A 19,640-nucleotide genomic window follows, 5' to 3' on the forward strand; every position below is an offset into this window, starting at 1 on the left:
CTCCAGAATGTGAATGTCATCTGGCCAGATGCCCAGAACTAAATACAGTGCTTTAAACAAGGTCTCACAAGTGGCTTGTATGGGAAAAGAAAAAAAAACCACAATAGCCTGATACTTTTTTGACTTTTAAATGGTTCTTTTGCACTTTTTTTGTATCAAAAATGATGCTTTTGGCTTCTACTTTATATTTGCTAAATGCAAATCTGTGCTTTCCAGGAATTAACTCTAGGGCTACTCAGTGCTCACTTTGTTGAAACATACATACTTGCAACATGAAAATAACTCAAAACCTTATTGGTTTTGCTTTCCTGCATGATGTGTATTGCTGATGTGCTGTGATTTCATGCTGATGTGTATTGTGATATGCTGATATTGCCTTCTTAACTTGCCTGTGGATCTGCAGCCTTGTCTTCCTCTAAATCCTTTGCTTAATATTTTCTCCTAATGGATGATGATTTTTGAGCACATGCCAAGACGTGACTTTAAATGTGTTTGAGAGTGAACAATGGAAACCGAGGGCAACAGTGACTCAGCTCCTATGTTCAGGTGAGGACTTGGAGCCGCGGAGCACGTGAGGATGGCAGAAGGTGGATCTGAGTGAGTGATCAGAGCAGCACAGGGAGCCAGTGCCTGGAGAAATGCTGTTTACAAGTACCCTCTTTTATCTTGCCGCCCTGCAGGTGCCCAGTCAGGTCCTCAGTGCAAAAGCTAGATGCTGTGGCACAGGGGGTCTCTCCTGTGTGGAGCAGTGGACAGAATTCACAGCTGTTGTGTTCCAGCCCAACCTGTGTGCCTGAGCCAGTGTTGCAAGGTGCTGCCAATATACTCCAGCTTTGTGCTGGTTCTGTAAGTGAGCCTTGTGATAATTTTAACTCAGGAATCAAAAAAAGCCTGTACTGAGGGTTGGGGATGCCTGCTGCTAGTTTTAGATCTGCTTGTGTGGGAAACTGCTCACCATCTTTTGCAAAGAAGTTGATTTTTTAACAGATGTTTTTTTAAATGCAGCCACAAACCGAAACCATAACCTTCACAAAAATAAATATGCATCCTTGTGCCAGCTGGGGCCTTGGCTTGCTTTATGCTGCATAACTTGCTGAGACTGTAATTTCTTAGGAAAGCAATTAGATATTGGCAACTATGAAATATCAGCCCTCAGTAGATGTTGTAATAAGCTATTTTAGCTACAGCTGGGCATTTAAAAAGGAATTATTTGCTCACAGAGTTCTTGGTAGTTAATGCAAGAATAAAAATCAGACTTTGGACACACTGAATAGCTTGGGAGGAGGAAGCAGAGTTCTTGTGGTGTGTTTGCTAAGGGCCACAACTGTCTGGATGTATGACTGGGAACCTTTAGGGTGCTCTAGGTTATTTAAGTTGTAAATACACCTGTGCCACAGCATATCCCTAAATTTTTTACTTTGGTTTTCCTGGATCAGCTGTTCAAATGATGATTGTTTTGGAAGTTTATGAGAATTCAGTTTTGGGAGGTGGAAGTAGAATATGTGCTGGTAACTTGAACTTAATTGACTTAAATAGTAGGTGAGGTGCAGTAAAACTCATCCTGAAGTGTTTCTCTGCATGTGTGTTAGAACTGGGAATTACTGCTGGTCTTTGTAAACTGCTTTTAAGTAACTGGAACTTTAGGGAATTATCTTTGAGGAGTTAGGTAGAAATGCTCAGTTCTAACTTGTGTTGGTGTTCTTCATTTATGTAGTATATCCTCTGCAAACTCTAGTACTTGGAATTTTTAGCAGAAGAAAAAATGAGTTCGCTATCAAGCGAGCAGCCATCTTTCCTTTGGATAGTTCAAAGTTTCTGTTTAGTGGTTCCATAAAAATTCTTAGTTCATGTTTGTTACACTGATAGATGCACAGCTCTTCCACTTTGGCAGGAAGTCCTACAAAGATATTTTCAACATCTGTTTTGCAGTATGTCTCTTTAAATGTTTAACATTATTGCAAGTTTTTTTTGCTAGAAGATATGATCTGCCAAAGTAAATATTTGGTTTATTATAGTGCAGGCTCATTTTTTTTTATGTTTATATGAAAAATGTTTTTTCATCCCTTGGCATTTCATGATTGCCTGGGCATGTGTTAGCTATCACTTATGGTGATACACTGTGATAGCTATGGTGTATTTCCATGTGGTTTACAGCAGCTCTGGAAGCCAGCTGGATTCTGTGTGATTTGATCCTTGCTGGAGTGGTGTACTCCCATGTGCAGTGATTTGATGCTTGCTGGAGTGGTATACTCTCTTGGCAGACATATTGGGCGCCTTCCTGGGCTTCTGGTGGCATTCTGTTTGCCATGTCGCAGAGAACCATGGCTTTCACTACTCCACAGTGAGCAGGAGGAGGCAGCTGCTTTTTTTGTCCTTTTTAGTATGACACCCTGAGAGCTATGTCTAAATTCAGTTAAGGTTTATTTCAGGGCAAGGGGTGCATAATACTGTGTGACAGTTCCACTGTTGGTCTGTTTGTTGCTTTTCATTGTTTTATGTGTTCTAAGAACATACAGTGGGAACATACAGAGCTGTTTTTCAGTAGTTACTATCAGTATTCTAATCGTGATGAGAAGGATGTTAGTTCACATAATCTCAATAATGTTCCTGGCAGGCTTTTGGCTGCATCACTGGAGTACAGAATGTAAAACTAAGGAAATCTTGGGGTTAGCTGGGTAGTATGTTTAACTGAGGATTGCTGGATTGAGACCCTAACTTGGAAACAGTGAATTGAAGAAAGTAGTCTTGAATATCAGGATGTTGTTTCATACCGCCTTTTCCTTCATAAAGGCCTGTGTTTATCAGTTTGGTTAAAACTGCTGCTAGGAGGCAATGCACCAGTCGTGATGGGGAGACTCTTGAGGTTTTTGTTTTTGGGCCTTCCAGTTCCCGTGTGCAGGTGGATGTTGTGTTCCCTGCACTGTTCGGTCTGTGGGGATATTTCCTTTGCTGTGTGGGATCAGATTGTAATCCTGGTTACAGGCATTTGCCCTGTGTCAAGTCAGGGCATGCCCTTGGGCCCAACCGAATGGCAAGACAGCCTTTATTTTGCTAGTGGAAACTTTCCTTTGGAACATTTTACTAAAATCCAGTGCATTAGAAGGACAGGAAATTTAAGAATGGTAGATTGTAGGTTCAGCTCATTTGCCAGTAAGGTTTCCATCCAGCAAAGCATTTGTACTCTATATATCTAGTTTTAGCTATGAATGATCCAGTAGTTTTTCTCTGTTCATGCTTTTCCTGTTTGATGCATTTTCTTGAAGTAGCAGTAATTCAGGCCAACAGATCATGTTTAACTCTGGAAGCTAGGGAGTGGTCCAGACAAAGATAAAATATCAGGCCTTGTCAGTCACCAGTTGTATACACAGTCTCTGACATCCTGTAGTGGTTTGAAAGCAAAACCAGTGAGAGACTCCAAGTCAGAAATACAATTTAATAGGAAGAAAGGAAAAAAAAAAGTAAAATAAATGCAATAATACAAAAGACCACTGACAGAGTCAGAATACAGTCTGAGCAGGGTGGTGGAAGCAGTCCAGATGAGGTGGTCTTCCTGAAGCAGTGATCCCGTAGAAAGGTCTGGTAGCTCTTGTCCTCTGAGAATCTGGTGGGTAAGGGCCACCTGTACTGTCCCAAATCCCAGATTATATCCAGGTGGGAATGCTTGGCTCCTTCCCCTGGGCAGAGCATCTCACAATGGGATGATATCTTTCTGTGAGTCATGCAGTGGGTCCTTGATGGCCCATTCAACAGGGATAGGTCCCGAAGGGAGTTACCTATGAGTCATGTGGCAAGGCATTGATGGGCCATTAACAGAAGATAGCTCAGAGGGAGGGGGCCTGGGAAAACACTGCCCCGCCTGGTTTCAGCAGCTCATGTAGATGGTGATAGAGTACATACTTTGGGCACATCCTATACTGCAACTCAGGATACTTCTATATTACACATCTTTTTAGTCTGAATGCAAACTCTGAAGAAGAGTATCTCATGTAAAGTTTTGGCAAAGTTGTTTGTGTATGATGCCTGCAAGGGTGACTCTTCCAGCATTTTATGGAATTCTCTCCTTGTATTCATGCACTGTCTGGTGGCTTGCACAGAAACCTGGTTGTCAGTTGAAAGGCTTTTGTCTCAAGTTGGCCAGCTTATAACTGAAGGCAGCATGGTTGTCTGCTTGACTATTTAAACTCATTCCTAGGCTATGGTCTTTTCCCTGCGTTTCAAATTCACCACAACAAGGCTTAAATCTTCCTCTTACAGATCCATTTCAGCAAAGCACCTGCACTGAGTCCTTGCCATTGAGTCCTTGAGCCTGTGGTGTGCAAGTGTAGGCTAACTCCAAACTGCCCATAGGATGATCATCACATAAAGGTTAGATCTTCCAAGGCTGCCTGTAAATGTCTGAGGCAGTTGGCAAAATTAAATTTTCTTAGGGGGAGTTTCTTACATTGCAGCCTTGGTGGTCATAGAATGGCAAATTGAACTTTTCCAGGCCTGAGTATGATAGTGTAATTAATGTGTAGGTGTGAAATGTGTTTGTGCAATGTTTCTGTGTGGATTTGCTGTGTGTTTTAGGAGATCGGAGAGAGGTGCTTTTGTGTGACAAGGTGCTGAGGGGCATGACAGCTGTTTGAAGGTGCTGCTGGGCTTGGAATCCATTTCTGATCAAGAGATTAACAAGCAGAAATTGTCAGAAGTTCACTGAACATGCAGGTTTCAAACAAGTAGCTCCTGCTGCAGAATTCTGCAGTGCCAGTAGCACGGGGTAGCCAGTGTTTGCTGTACACAGAAGCAGTGGTAGGAAGCTTAGGCTAAGGCATCATTGGCAGGATGGACAGAGCAGAGGGGGAAGCTGATGCCAGCTCCTTGCTGGGCATTGTTCATGTTCACCTTCTCCAGTAGGCAGGAATAGAACTTTGCAAGTAGGAAGAGATGGAGCACAGCAGTCCTGGCCACTTTATGTCATGGTTCACAAACTGTGGAAGATGTTTGTTTCCTCCTTGATTTGCCCTTTGGTGCTATGGTTTTGGAACAAAGGCAGACTGATTTGGAACAAAAAGGTTAATTTTAGGGCTGGATTGAGTTCCCCTAGCTCAGTCACAGCAGGTCAAGTTGCTTGAGAGATTTGTGACTCCCCAGGGACATGAGTTTGTGTTTGTGCGGGCGATACGTCATAGCTGAGATATAGAAGACAGAGTTGGACTTGTTGGTGTTTATTTTAAGAATGGTTGATAGATGTGGAAGGGGTTTTTTCCATGTTGTCAAATTTGTACAAAGAAGCTGTATAAAAATAACTGGCACCAGATGTAGAAGCAATAAACTAATGCCATGTTAAGTCTTGAAACTGTGCTGTGTAACCTAAGAAGTATTTTCACCTATTGACAGCTTCCTCTTTATTATCTGCAGAAGGAGAGTGATGGAATTAACTAGCTGTTAAAGAATTTATTTTTTCATTTTTAAAAGGACTAAGTAAAGTGTGTCTTACTATGCTTAGTCCAAGCTCCCCATACACAATGATTGCCAATATTTGTTGCCAGCAGTCATGGGAATCTTTTGGTACCGGTGTGTCAGCAAGAATTAAACCTAGGAAACAGCCTGTTACCTGACTGCTGTCTTACTTTCTTGGTTTGACTGCATTTGGTTCAGATCCGAAAGGAAAAAAGTGACATCAACAGACTGTCTGACCTATGCACATAACGTAACCCCCCAGTACAGTAAATATGTGGAGTCACCAATCTGTTTTTAATGCTCTGCTTTTGGCAGTACTTAGGCCCAGTTTCACTGTTTCAACAAATGAGGTTTATTGCCTTCTAAAAAGCCTATTTCAAAACAGTGCCCTAGGAGAGAGAAAACAAATTGTTTACACAAGCAAACTAACAGAGAAGAACTAAACACCCACACTTCTTTTTTCAGGAGTTCCCCTGCTAGGGTTTCTATTAACTCATTAATCCAGTGAGTAATGAGAAACTTTTTAGTTCTAATCAAATGGGTCTTGATGTGACTGCTGATCCTGCTGAGGAAGGAAACTTTGGTTTTGATGGTATCCCCTATTCAACTGGGGGTTCAAAAAGAAGTTAGAGGAGGGAAAAGTGCTCATCCCAAAACCTAGGGAGGAGCTTCATTCCTCCTAGTCCGTAAGAAGACAACCTGGGGGAGGCTTTGAGCTGTTCTCCTTACTGTTAGAGCCAGCTGGTGCTGTGGCATTAATTCCTCCTTCTTTATCTCTGTGCTGGATGTGTCCTGGCCTTTTGATGGATTGGAGAATAGAAGCAGATGGGGAGTTATTAGGCTGTGATGATCTTGGTCCACCTTCTTAAGTACAAGGGTGATGGAAGAAGGGAAAGGGATGAGAAGGCTGCTCAAACCTGCATAAAGTGAAGGTGTTGTGAAACGTGCATGGTGTCCACCTGATAGTGGAAGGTGTCCCTGCTCATGGCAGCGGGGTTGGAACTAGATGCCCTTTAGGGCCCCTTCCAACCTAGACTGTTCTATGATTCTGTGGATATGAAATCCTGGGATCCTTATGCAAGTGGCTTGGGGAAAAGGGGTAGTAAAGGAGAGGGGCTTTAGTAGGAAGTAGAAAACAGTGAAAACTGAAAAGCAGGGGGATTGGGTTGGATGGAAACCTTAGAGGTTCAGGAAAGGAAGCTGGCAAAGTCATGAGGCTTCATCCCCTGGGGTTCAGCTGCAAGAGTGAAGGCAAACTGGGTGTAGGGGCTATGGTAGGGGAGTCTGGGGCTGCTTGGGATTAGCAGATTAAGAGAATGATGCTAGTGATGGGAAAAGGGAAGAGGGTTGGGAAAGCAGCAGTAACTTGCACTGCTGTTGAATTTACAAGTCAGCTGTGAGAGAAGGTGATGGGGTTATCAGAGGGACGAGTTGCAGGGAGAAGTCCGAGGGAACAATTGTCCTCGGAAGGAGGATCAAGAAGAGCACCGCAAGGACAGGAAAGGTGACCTGTGCTTACATGACTTCAAAGTTACACAGGTTGGGACCTGAGCCAGGAAGTTTGGTTGAGGCTAACATTGCCAGTCCCATGGTGCGTATGTAGAAAACAGGAAGAGGAGTGGAATTAACTTGAGACAGATATTTTAACAGCCATCAGCTTTGAATTTCCTGGGTTTCATTGCTGTGTGTCATAACCTTGTTTTCACTATTTATTTTTTTTCCATAAAGAAATAGGATGGAAGAGAAACATTTAAGACTAGATTAGAATAGATTTATTTAGAATAGATTCTAAATATTTGAATATTTGGTACTCCCTTGTCCCTCAAAAAGAAAACATCTCCAAGGTGAATCCCTCTACCTCCCCAGTCCCATAGATAAGCAGTAGTTCAGTAGTTGTATTAAAAAAAAAAAAGAAAACTTAATATTTCAGAGCATAGTTGGTCAAAGTTGTGCATGGATTTTATAGAACAGTCACTCTTTATAACCACTCTTATGGACCTGATCATTATGCGGAATGTACAAATGTCTGAAATGATTTTGATAATTTAAAATGACCTCCTGATTTTTCCAGATAGGTCAGATAGGGGCAATACCATGCATTATGCTATCTGCAGACTTGGTTCTGAAGAACTGTTACATTGCCCTATTCATGCCTCCCCTCTGGCCCCAACCAGATCCTCTAACAGGCAAGAAATAGACTGGCCAAATAGAGGTTTTCTCTGCAGAATTTGATTTGTCGTTTTGTTTTGGTTTTTAACATTCTAGTAACACAAAATAAGTGTAGGCATTTTGTCTAGGCATTCTTTCTCCTATGATGTGTATATGGCACAGCTGACAGGAAGGACAGTGAGAACGTGTGCTTTGGGTGTATCCTTCTTGCTGTGTTGGCACACTTTTACAGGAGTGAGCTGGCACACATTCGTGGCTCAGTCAGCTTTTTCCAGTTTGTATAGTTCAAGCGTGGTTCCAGAACATTCTGAGCCTGGTGATGGCTTTCCCTCTATTTAATTCAGGTTAGCAGTGCTGTGCTGGTGCAGAAGGTGTCAAATCCCTAGTGGGGGTAACCCGGTTCCCAAGCCTGTCTCCACAGCCAAGACAAGCAGTGATGCAAGCTTTCTACAACGAGCAGCTTATCTGTTCACTGCCAGTGGATCTGAGCTAGGTTAGGGCAGTGAAAACTCTGGTATAGGCAGAAGTGTTATTACATGGATCATCCTTATGTGGAGAGCAGTGACCTTGGTTTAATTAATGCAAAATTTTCTTGGAGTCTCTTCTGTGGTTAAACCAAAACAAATAGGTCAAGATATCTTTTAAAGATTTTCTAATGAAAATATTTTCTTTTGTTAATTAAGAAATAAGTCTTCTACTTGGTACTCAGCCTCATGGTTTCCTGTTTGTGCACCCTCAAGGATGGGGAACCACATTGGAAGTGTACTACAAAAAGTGCTTCTTAAAGCAATCAACACCATTCTTCAAAAATTAGTAGTGAGTGCTGAGTAAATAAAGAAGCAAACTGTCCATTAAATCTGATGTCCAGGTGTTTAAAGTAAACAGCCTGACCACAAAAACTCTCATGTGATCTTCCTTGTACAGTCTGTTGGATTACATTAACCTCTTGGTCAGAAAGCACTAGTGGAAATATAAGTAATGACATGCAAATAAAATTGTTATTGAACAGAAAAAAAATCCACCCCTGCAGCTGGAGTGCCCTCAGGTTAGTCACTTGGTGCTGATATGGTGTGGTTCAGAATGTGGGATGCTCTGCATTCTTAAATGAGCAGCTTGAAAATGGATCCTTTCAAGTTCCAAGAATTTCAGTGGTTTCACACTAGCTTGACCCACAATACTTAGTGTACATACTTTAGGAGGCAAAAAATCAGGTTCAGTCACTGCAATTTTTCCCCATTTGTTTAAATTTGGATAAATGTTTGCAGGTCACTTACTGGGTGAGCTGCCCATAGGTATTTTTGAACATTTTCCAGTGGTAGATAAATAATAGTTGTGGTTTGTTTAGTCAAGGTGACCCTGTAAAAAACTTATATCCAGATTTTTTCCTCCTGTTGATATGTAGCTCCAACAGTATATTAATTTGTTTGCTCCAAGTTTAGATGTTTTTTCACCCTGTTTGTGTTTGAGTGTGTGCTCAGGTGTTGTCATTTGCTAATAAATACAAAGTTAAAAGTCTGATTTATTAATTATTTAAGCTGCTATTACACTTTTTGACTTAGCGCTTCCTTTTGGGTTATGGAAATTTAGCAATTCCTGTGTGATGAAACATAAAAGTGGATTTTGGAGTGTTGGTGGAGGGCTCCCACTCCTGTGTGAAACTGAGTAAGAAAAATTCATGCTTTTCTTCTGATGTCTTGGTATTGCAAAAGAAGCAAACAAAAAAAGCCAAAGCTCAACCAAAAATAATACCCAGCCTCCCAAACACAGACTTCCTCATTCCTTCCGCTTCCTGTCTTTGCAAAAACCAGAGGTTGGAAGTGACTTGCAGAGTTCAGCTAGTCCAGCCGTCCCTCCAGGCTGATCAGGAGCTCAGGACCTTGTCCCCCTCCTCTGGTCACACCTTTCTTTCCTCTGCACATGTCCTGGTGCCAGTGGGGGGTTCCTGTGGGTTGCCTCTGTTAGGAAGATTAATCTACAAACACCAGAGGTTTATGTCCAAAAAGGAGATAGAGGAGTCCTTTTACTTTATTCAGATAAGGGGAGAGGCCAATGAGCATTTCCCCTGGGGTCTCTCAAATTTTGGAGGACGCAGCCTCCTATTTCTCCTAATTCCCTGGCCGCCTTTCCCTCTCCCTTTCCCCATTGGCTGAGGTACTTGAGAGTTACAGACTTCCTGGAGTGCCTAATACTTAAAATTCCCCTTTAATGTATAATCCCCCTCCCCCTCCCCCCGTTAATTTTTAATTCTTATGGAAGTTATGGGTTTTCCCCATTGTTTCTTTCATCTTTCAATATCCAATTTCATTTATCAGCAAACCTACAGTTTGTTTGTAAAGGCAAATATCTTCTTTTCCATTCATCAATCAGTGGAACCCTTCCCATTGTTTCTTTATCTCTCACTGCTAGTTTTACCTACCAGCAGACCCTTTGCTTGTTTGTAAATACAAGTCTGTCATTCCTCTCACCCCCATCAATGCAATGTCTGGAATTCTCACTGCTGAGTGATTCACTCCTTGAGAAAACACTCTGACATAGGGCAGTATTGTTCTCAATTGTCATGGGGAAAGAAAACTAATTACACATCAAAGTTCTCACCAAATGTGAGGCCCATTTCGTAAATCACAAGAGTGCATTAACTGCTTGTACTTCTGGACTGTGCATAGGCCAAAGAGGACAGATATGCTTCCTCCTATCCCAAAACATCTTTCTCTTTTAAAGATGATGCCACATTATTCAGATTTGTCTCCTTGATAAATGTGAACATAGAGTATAGTGGTTTCAGGTTTGCTAATTTGAGATTTCTCGGCTAATGTACAAATTAATGTAGTGGGTCTAATGTTGGCTAAATACCAATGCACCTACTAGAATTATTTACTCTTTTTCTGTTGTGAGATAGGATTAGGAGAAGAGTAAAGCAGGCTCAAAACTTTGAAGGGTATAAAGAAAACTTTATTAACAGAATTGAAAAAAAAAAAGAAAAAAAATGGTACAGAGCCTGAGTTTTTGTGGTCCACAAAATTACTATTTCATGTAATATGCTTAAAGTGTGAATAAAGAAGAAAGGGTGAAATTATTCCTAACTAATGCTAACTAATTATTCCTAACTAATGCTAAGAACTAAACTGAGAAGTGTCCCAGGTGATTACATCTCAACAGTTTTGATTGGGGAATTCAAATATTAGCCTTTACCATCGGACTTGGCAGAACTGAAGTACTCTATATTTAACTTAGCTTCCTCGGCTCAGAGGAAGAGCAGCCTGTGTACTGGAAATGAGCTGCTGCTGTCACTGGGAGCTATCCAAAAAACAAGGTGCCAAGTAGTGTGGTACATTTCTGATGATCTGGTTCCTTAGTTACTAGCTAAACCATTAGATTTGTGGAACAGGTTACATATTATATTTCAAATGTGTCTGGAGGAAGATGAGTGTGAGGACAACATCACAATAAAGAGAGGGGTATTTGTTCCCTGTTTAATCACTGCCCTGATGCCTCAGCCTGTGCTGAAGCTGAGGTGCACAGCACCAGCTTTTAAATGGAGCTTGGAGTAACAGCCTAAGGCGCTCCTGATCTTACAGATTCTTCTTGCACACCATTTAGTGGCCTATGCTGCACTCATTCAACTAATTATGGCCATCAATGGAAATATTTTTGTTGATTTTATGAAGTGCAGGATGCAGTTTCTTTGGCATTGGCTGCCTCCTGAACAGCAGTTTACTTTGCAAAACGTTTCATAGGGTATAATGAAACTGTTGCTTGCTATTATAAGGAGTTATTTTCTTACAAGGAGATACCTATTAAGCATATTGGTGATGCAACAAACACAACTAGAAAATGCTATTGCATTAGAATTAAAAGAAGCTATATTTTATCCTTGTTCATGATGTGCAAACTATTTAACATTTGCTTTTCTTATTTTTTTAGTAGTAAAGAGCCTAAAAGATATTTGGGGTTTAAAAAATCCACAGCTTTTGCAGTTCTTTTAAGATCACTTTTCTGTCTCACAGTCCTTATCTCTTATTTACTTTTAAGGTCAAACAACTTTTAGATCTGTCTGCCTTTTTTCCCCCATTTGTCTGTTGCTTTGGGTAAACAAATGCCAATTTTTTCAATGAATTACACGAAAAAGAATTTATCAAAAGAATTTGTGTTCCTCTAGCTCTGAAAAGAGAATTGCTCTTATTGGAAATCAGCTGAAGCTTTTGTGGAAGCACTTAGCAAAATGAGCACAAGCTTTGATGTACATAATACTCTGCCACAGAGGAGAAATGTTATAAGTGGGACAAGGGGGAGTGACTTCAAACTGACAAAGACTGGGTTGAGGTTAGATTGGGTATTAGGAAGAAATTCTTCCCTGTGAGGGTGATGAGGCCCTGGCACACGGTGCCCAGAGAAGCTGCGGCTGCCCCATCCCCGGAAATGTCCAAGGCCAGGTTGGACAGAGCTTGGTGCAACCTGGAATAGTGGAAAGTGGCCAGGGGGCTGGGATGAGACCCTTTTCCGTTTCCAACCCAAGCCATTCTTCAGTTCTATGATCATGAAAATATGTGAGTGGATATGTAGGTGGAATCTGCGGATGGCAGGGAGAAGGAATTCTGCTGACCTGAGATATTCTGGAATACGTGGTTTTATTTGCAAGGGTCATGGGTAAAGAGGGCCTTGCCTTCAGCCACTAGCCTCGGCTGAAGGGAAGTCCCAGAGAGAGCAGGAGAAATAACAAGGGGGTATGAGTTAAAAGAGAAAGGAGCGAGGGAGCAAGGTGGCGGGCGGGCGTCAGAGAGCAGGAAGAAGAGGTAAAAGAGCAAGAGAGCAGGGAGTAGAGAGGAGCCGTGATAGGAGCAGAAGAGGAGCTAAGAAATAAGAGAGCGAAGAGAAGAGGTAAGAGAGCGAAGTCCTTCTTACGGTGCATTATATCTTCTTTTGTGATGAATATTCTAATTTACAGTGACCAACCAATACAAGACACAAAATCCTATAGAATCTACATATAGCCTATAAGAACTAATACATTACCATACTATGTTATATTTTAAACTCTAAAAACTACTCTTTAGACTTTTCTATTTTGCTATATTTTGACCTTTGGTTTCTTAGCCAGCAGAAAGGTATCATTCCATCAAAAGGGATTCTTCTTCAGCTGACTAGGCTATTGTTTTCAGGTTATATAGTAACTAAGACTTGATATCCTACTACTCAAAGTAAGCTTCCGTTTCTATTTTGATTATAGGTTTCATATCTTCAGAATCTTTTGCTAAACAATCATATTTATAAGGTTTCCCTGATTCATCTTCCCCAACATGGATAGAAGTGTTCAGGCTCTCTGAACCATCGTAAGTCAGGCCTCTTCTTCCTCCTTGCTGCATGGAGGATTGTCACCTCTGGCAGTGAAGTGGACAGAGCTTTATTTTGATGCCTCTGTTGGACTAGGAGGTAAGAGCTAAGAATTGAGCACTGAAACCCTCATCCTGCTCTGGCTTTCATGGTGTAGGGGAGAGATGCTTTTCCCAGGTGCCTAAAATAAGCCATGGTCAAGCCAAGCAGGTGGTTGTCTTGTGCATGCCTATCTAGATGCAGATGCTGAACCCCATGTCCCTTTGCATTAAAGTGTCACTAAGAATTCTGGAGTTTCTCGAGACCATGAAGCTAATATTGTAATTCTAGCAATTACTTTTTCTTGCTTCTTCCAGGAAGTGCAGCTTTATGTTAAACTTTTTAAAGACTTTTGAAAACACTTGTGAATGTTTTTATTTTTATTATTCAGTGGTTTTGGCAGGAACAGTAAGTGGAAATTGCAGAGATACCTCAAGAAACGCTAGTTTTTGTGAGGTATCTAAGCCAGGGAATTCGGGAATAATAGAAATCTTCTGAAAGGTTATCCAAATCTGAATTAATCTCTTCCTAAATGTATTTCTCTGACATTTCCAGAGGCAAAACAAGACATGAATGTATCAACAAACAATCATTCTCTTGTAAGAGATTTGGTAGTATCATCCATAAGTAAATGCTGTGCCAGAGGAAATGAGTTGGGGTTTTATTCCTTTTCGGTAATGTGGAAAGTATGCCATGGGAGCAAGCAGAAAGAGGTTGTTCAGTTGGAGAGAGGAAGAAGAAACTTGGGAAGGGGTACAGAGAGACAGTGCTAGCAGCAAACAGAGCTCTCCTGGTAGTGTGCCATGATCTGCAAAGCTTAAGGATTGGCTTTTCTGAGGCATTCAGTATTTGCATAACTGTGTGCTCCTGCTGGAAAGAGTGATGCCATGTCTGTTCATGTTTGTGGGAGCAGAGCCAGGCCGATTCTTGTGCCCTTTTCACATGGGATTTTCAGATGCTTTCATTTCTGAATTTATGGCTTTGTAGATAAAAGAAGTGGGTAGACAGCTGAGAGACAGTGGATCTGCTCAAAAATTAATGGGACTTAAAGCCTCTCCGGAGAGTGCCGTGCTAAAACAAGTACAAAGTAATAATTTCTCTTTATCCTTTAGTCTCATAAAAGGCTGCTAGCGAATAGGATCTGGAATCAAGGGGAAAAAATAAGCCTGCAGGCAAAAAATTGGTTGAGGCAGGAGTGATGACTGGCTGAAACCAGATGTAGAAAGATCAGTGGGTAAGTCTGGCAGTGATGTTCCCACTTTAGACTGACTCTGATAATTATGTCATGACTGATCACAGCCCCTGAAAATCGGTCTGTTTGGGTGACAGTTGCTTAAAAACTGACTGATACGTAGTGGCTTAATGCATGGTGAGGTGGAGTCGTCCTTGGAGAGCTGGCTGTGATTTAACAGCATAGTTATGTTAAGCGAGATAAGCAGCATTGATACAGTTTATCTGTGACCCCTTCACTGCCTTTGTAAAGTTCGGAGGTTTGCATATTTATGTTTCTTTTGCAGTTTATGAGGACAGTATTGTTTCCTGAAAAGAACTGCAGTCGCCCATGGCCTCTCTGCCTATGTGTGTAGGGAATATCCATCTTTGTAAGATCTTTTTTTCATCGAGGGCCGAAATACTGACCGAGAAGTACTCACTGACATCAAACCGGTGGCTTTCTTCAGGGGAGCAGCTCACACAAACATGTTATGTTCAGGTAGCAAAGATTTAAAGTATAAAGAGTGCTTGAAGAAAAAGGAGGGTGAGGGAATTTTTGTTACTTCCAAGGTTTTTTAAACCTTTTAAATAAAATGGCAAAATACAAAAATCCACCAGCGTGTAAAGAGTGACTTGCCATTTTTGCTTTATATCTTGTTTTCTACAAGTAATGTGCCCTTGCATTACTTGAATTAAAGACTGTAAACCCTTTCTGCAGCCAGAAGAATGATGGAAATTAGAATTTCTTTTTACATAATCCCCTTGTATTTTGCTTGTGGATACAGCTGTGTTAACACAATGCAACATTTGAGTTTAGAGGTCTGCCAGATCCTGGCACCAATGATAGTTTGCAGACTGAAGGTCTTACTTGATAGATTTTCAAAGTGATACTGTGCTCAGTTGAATCTGTGTTCCTGGAAGGAAGTTTGCAGTCAGCTTCTCAGAGGAAATACTTTCAAAAGGAAAAGTTTAATTTTGCCAAGATTCAGATAAGGTCAGAGTAACTGGACAAACCAGAGCTTTGTAGGTTAGAGATGAAGACAGCTTCCAGGGACTGGCAAATGCACTAGGAGAACAGGAAAATGAACTGCATGAGGATGATTACATTTGCTGAAAATCTGAAGTACTATATATATCTCTTGGCATATTGTCAAGTGTAGAGTTGCATTTGAGCAGGGTGGGGGTTTTTTACTTTTTAAAATTAAGTAAAATGTATTTATCCTTCCTGTTTCTGGTTTCCACTTTAACCCACCAGAAAATGGATTCAACAAATTAATTTTAGTTATTTAATAATATCTATTTATAAATAGTTGTAAAAAGTGGTTGTAATATGATGCTAATTCACCGTAGGTTTTACAAGTACATCTGTAGTAACTTCTACCTAGCTTCTGTGCTTTTCTGTTATGGGGCGATAGGGATTGTATTCCAGCTGTACCCCACTGCTGGCCAAGGCTATGCACTGACAGGTAGCAATCAGCATTAACCTCTGACATCAGCTGATATTTGCCAGCTCATATTTAAGGTTGTCTAGGTTTAGATAGATAGGTATCTGCCAGGGAGGGTTGGAGTTTCCCTTGAAATGTAAGCCCCTTTCCCCTTTTCCAAATTATTATAAATTTGCAATTAAAAGGCTGTCAGGCAAAGATTTTGGGAATAGGTATAGCAGTTCTTTACTAGGGATATAAAAATTCAGATGTTGTAGTACAGAAGAATAAGCAAGCAAACAAACAAACAAGAAATCCTAGAAAACCCTGACAGAGTCAGCAATACAACCTGACACCCTGTTGGTCAGGGTGTTGGAAGCAGTCCAAAGTAAGCCCTCCTGGAGTGGCGGATGTAGTTCTGTTGGAGTAGAGATGGTCCCGTTGAAGAAAAAGGGTCCAGTAATGGTGAGATGGGTCCGGTCTTCCTCCAGGGATCCGGTGGAAAAACTGGATACCTAGTGGGACTGTGGCTCCTTTTTATCTAGGTGAAGATGGTTTGGCTCCTCCTCCCTGTGTGGAGCATCTTACAATGGTGCGATGTAATGTGTCATGTCATTGGTGAGCTCTTAATGGTCCATTAGCAGAAGATATTTCCATGGAAGTAGTGAAACAATGAAGAGAGATAAGTAGCACTCCACCATCTGATAAGCGACACTGACCCATTTGGGCAAAGATAAGCAATTCTGCTCCCCCCAGATGGAACAGAATAATATGCTCTTTACAAAACCCATGACAAAGGTCTGGACTGATATTTTCTCGTGTGTTTTCTTGGCTGTAGAAGAGTAAAGCCCTTTCTTAATTTTCCTGAGGTAGTTTCTATGAGAGTCTGTGCTCAGTGACTGCACAGTCTTTACAGGTGGAGAATGAAAGACGGCAGACTGACTTTCTTCAGTGGGGTAATTTACATTTAAAATACAGCAAAAAAAGGCGATAGTGCTGTGGGTCAGCCAGCAAAAGGAGGGCTGCAGATCTCTTCCTTCAGTGGTGGCATACATAGAGTCGCTTCCTGCTATCTTTTTGTGTGTGTTAGAGTCTTTCCTCAGTCAGGTCTTGTTATATCGGCCAAAAGATCAAAAATCCTAGTTAGGAACTAAAGAACAGGAGGCTGGTGCAGTTGGATACCCTTGATTCTTTAGGAAACCGAACAGAGGTGGAGTAAGGAGGATTGTGGGCAGGGACTTCATACGTTCTTCAGATTGCTGTGGCTGAGCTCAGAAAGCATATAGACTGACAGTCTCATCTTTGCTAGGACTTTCAGCTAAGGAAAATGGGATGTTTTGCTTTGTAAAAGTGGGATTGGAATGAGAGGATTAAAGGGAAGGATCCTGAAAAGTCCAGTGAGGTGGTCATTTGCTCTAATATAGTTAAGTATAAGAACATACAAAAAATCCAAATAAAATTGCAATAGTGGGAGTAAAGTAGGAGTTGTTTTGATGAGGAGTCAGAAGTCAGGTTGCATACAAGTATGTGGAAGGTGCTCTGGCATTCCCGTGTGAATGAAAACCAGCAGAAGAAGGGAATGTAAGAAAGATGAAAGACACCTGTTTTTTTGAAACATATGGCTTGCATGGACATGAGGATCCATGCAGTAGCATTGGACTTGAGACAAATTTGCCAAGCAGACAGATCATGCCTTCTACCTGTCCTGTCTTGTCAGTCACACACGAGAGCTCCATCCTGGATGTGGGGAGCTGCAGGAAGGCAGTGCTGTGGGTAGGAACTGTCTGGCACTTGCTGCCCACAGAGAGCTGAGAGAAAGCACTGGGACACAGAGAAGGCTTCCCTCCAGATGGCCCAGGCAAAAGGCCACGTGAATCATACAGTGAGCTGGCTCCTCCAGTCTGGTGACATTTCCAGGTGGGTTTCTGAGCAGGCAGCACCTGGGCAGTGTCTGGGTGAATCTGTCTGGGCTCTCTGCCTCAGTGCCTGGAACACAGGAGGAGGGGAAAAGGCTTCTCTCCAGTAGGTACAGGAGACGACATGCTTTGCTGACCTTCTCCACCTAGCTTCCCAATCTTAGGAGGGAGGTTTTTTGTTTCTGACAGGCTCATACGGTCCAAACTCAACAAGGATGGTTTCAGAGCAGCGGTTTTCTAGCCTGTAAGCATCAGATGGGCACAGCTGTGTAGAGAAATGAAACCTTCTGACAGTAGGTTTGTTTTTCTGCAGTTGTTTCTGCATGATGTGGAGGTGCCTCTCAGCTCTGAGGTAGGATCCCATGCCCATGTTTTTTGGGGTATTGCACCCAGCCTGGCCATTCATTTTACCAGCGAGCCCTAGTGTCTTCTTGTGTATTGGATGGTGAAAAAGAAGTGTCTGCACCAAAAGAACCCTTCCCAACAAACACAAAAAAGCCCAACAGTGTTTCCCATTGTGCTGATTTTTGTCTGAAATACTAAAACTCACTCAAACATAAAATGTTATTTAAGTTGCCCTAAATTAATTTGAAACTACATTGTAACCAGTAAAGGTGGAGGGGATTGATTCTCTGTCTGTGTGGAGCTGAGGAGAGCCCAGCTGAGGCTCAGAGTTAAGATACTACAGATAGCAGTAATGTTGCATAAATAGTGACAGTAATAGAAGTTAAGCACTCCAGAACCTCTTACAAGTGAAATAAGCAGTGGTTTTGTTTGAGGGTTTCTTCTGACTGGAGTCATACCACTCTTTGAAGGGCAAAACCTCTGTATTTGTGTGTTTTCCTTCCTGTGTATGTTTGAGTGAAGAATGCAAAAATCCCAGCATGGTGTTATTTTGGTAATGGGATTGCATGCAGGCATCCTTGTGGTTAAATTGAAAAAAAAAATTAACCCATGAGGTTTCCTATGAAGGGGTTGTTGTTTGCAAATAGAGTAATTGGTGACTGAGACTAGAGATGTACAGACAACTGCAGGATCTTGCTTATAACCCTCTAATGTAAATCCTTTAAAATCTCTGAGGTTTTTTCCTGTGTCATTTAATTTGGTGTTGTCATTAAGGGAATAGGATCACTTTGGAAAATTGAGGGTTTATTCTAATACTTTTTTGTGTTTCTTGGGTCTCCCTCCACCTTAACACTCTTAAGGTGCAAATTTTCTTTCCAGAATTGGTCTAAAGAAGACATTTTTAAAAAAAAATATAATTTCTTATGCTCCCCAGAGGAGAACAACTGCTCTGTACCCTTGTGTATGTGGCATATGAGGAGATAGAGCTTAACTCATTTAATAGCAGCTGCAAAAGCACCCACTTCATTGAACATCATCTCTTATGGGATTAGTGCTGTCACAATATTTAGACACACCTCTAGGTAAAGAAACACAGTTCACAATTCTTCAGAGCTTCACCAGGAGCTTATCCTTTAAATAAACTGTTTCAGGAAGAAAGTTGGAATTTTTTATTTTTAGGGTTTTTTTCCCAGCACTGTTTTTTGTTTTTACTTGCTCATCCCCTAGTGTTTGGTTTTCACAACAATGCAGAATTCAGGATTTTTCTTTCAGCCTTCAAAGTGTGCAAACTCTGCCTGGAAAACAGGCAGGTTCCTGAGCTTCCTGGCATGGCTGCTTTTAAACCAGAATCCAAGAGGAAAAATGTAACTGCTTCTAGTCTCTTGTGGTAGGGTCTCTGGAAACAAGGTGAACTGTTTAAAGTCTCCTGCTACATGTTAAAACTAAAATGTTTCTTTTCTCCTGCTTGTACTTCTCAGTTTTCTCATGTACTTTTGCTTGCTGAGGTTTTTCATTTAACCCTTTTTTTCATTTAAGCTCCTCCTTCTGCCTTTGTCTTCCTTACCCATGTCTATTCTTTCTCATAAGGCATTAGAGGGAAGCGGAAGCATGCATTTGGTGTGGGGTATGTGTCAAATTTGGGTTTTTACCTGTCAGCATTCTCTGTCTCAGCTGCTTTGTTCTGCTCCATCTGCATCTGCAGCCACACCACTAAACTTGGTTTTCACTGCTGCTGACAGCCATTTTTATTTTAATTTCTGCTTAT

The 19,640-nt window shown here is 41.5% G+C and overlaps 1 protein-coding gene across 6 annotated transcripts in view; it reads left to right on the forward strand.

Moving 5' to 3' along the window:
* Nucleotides 1-19,640, forward strand: part of LOC136286443 (sodium/potassium/calcium exchanger 3-like) — a 191,912-nt gene that overhangs the window by 115,947 nt on the left and 56,325 nt on the right. The window contains exon 1 of one of the 6 annotated variants that reach the window (XM_066178019.1): nt 13,014-13,038. The exons of the other annotated variants lie outside the window; for them this stretch is intronic. The gene's annotated coding sequence lies outside the window, so the exon portion shown is untranslated. Of the gene's footprint in view, nt 1-13,013; nt 13,039-19,640 lie in introns of those variants that run through there. 6 annotated transcript variants of the gene reach the window in all.

The sequence above is a fragment of the Chamaea fasciata genome, unplaced genomic scaffold (assembly GCF_029207755.1).
Source record: "Chamaea fasciata isolate MVZ Bird 193981 ecotype frontalis unplaced genomic scaffold, bChaFas1.0.hap1 SCAF_3, whole genome shotgun sequence".
Classification (NCBI taxonomy): domain Eukaryota; kingdom Metazoa; phylum Chordata; class Aves; order Passeriformes; family Sylviidae; genus Chamaea; species Chamaea fasciata.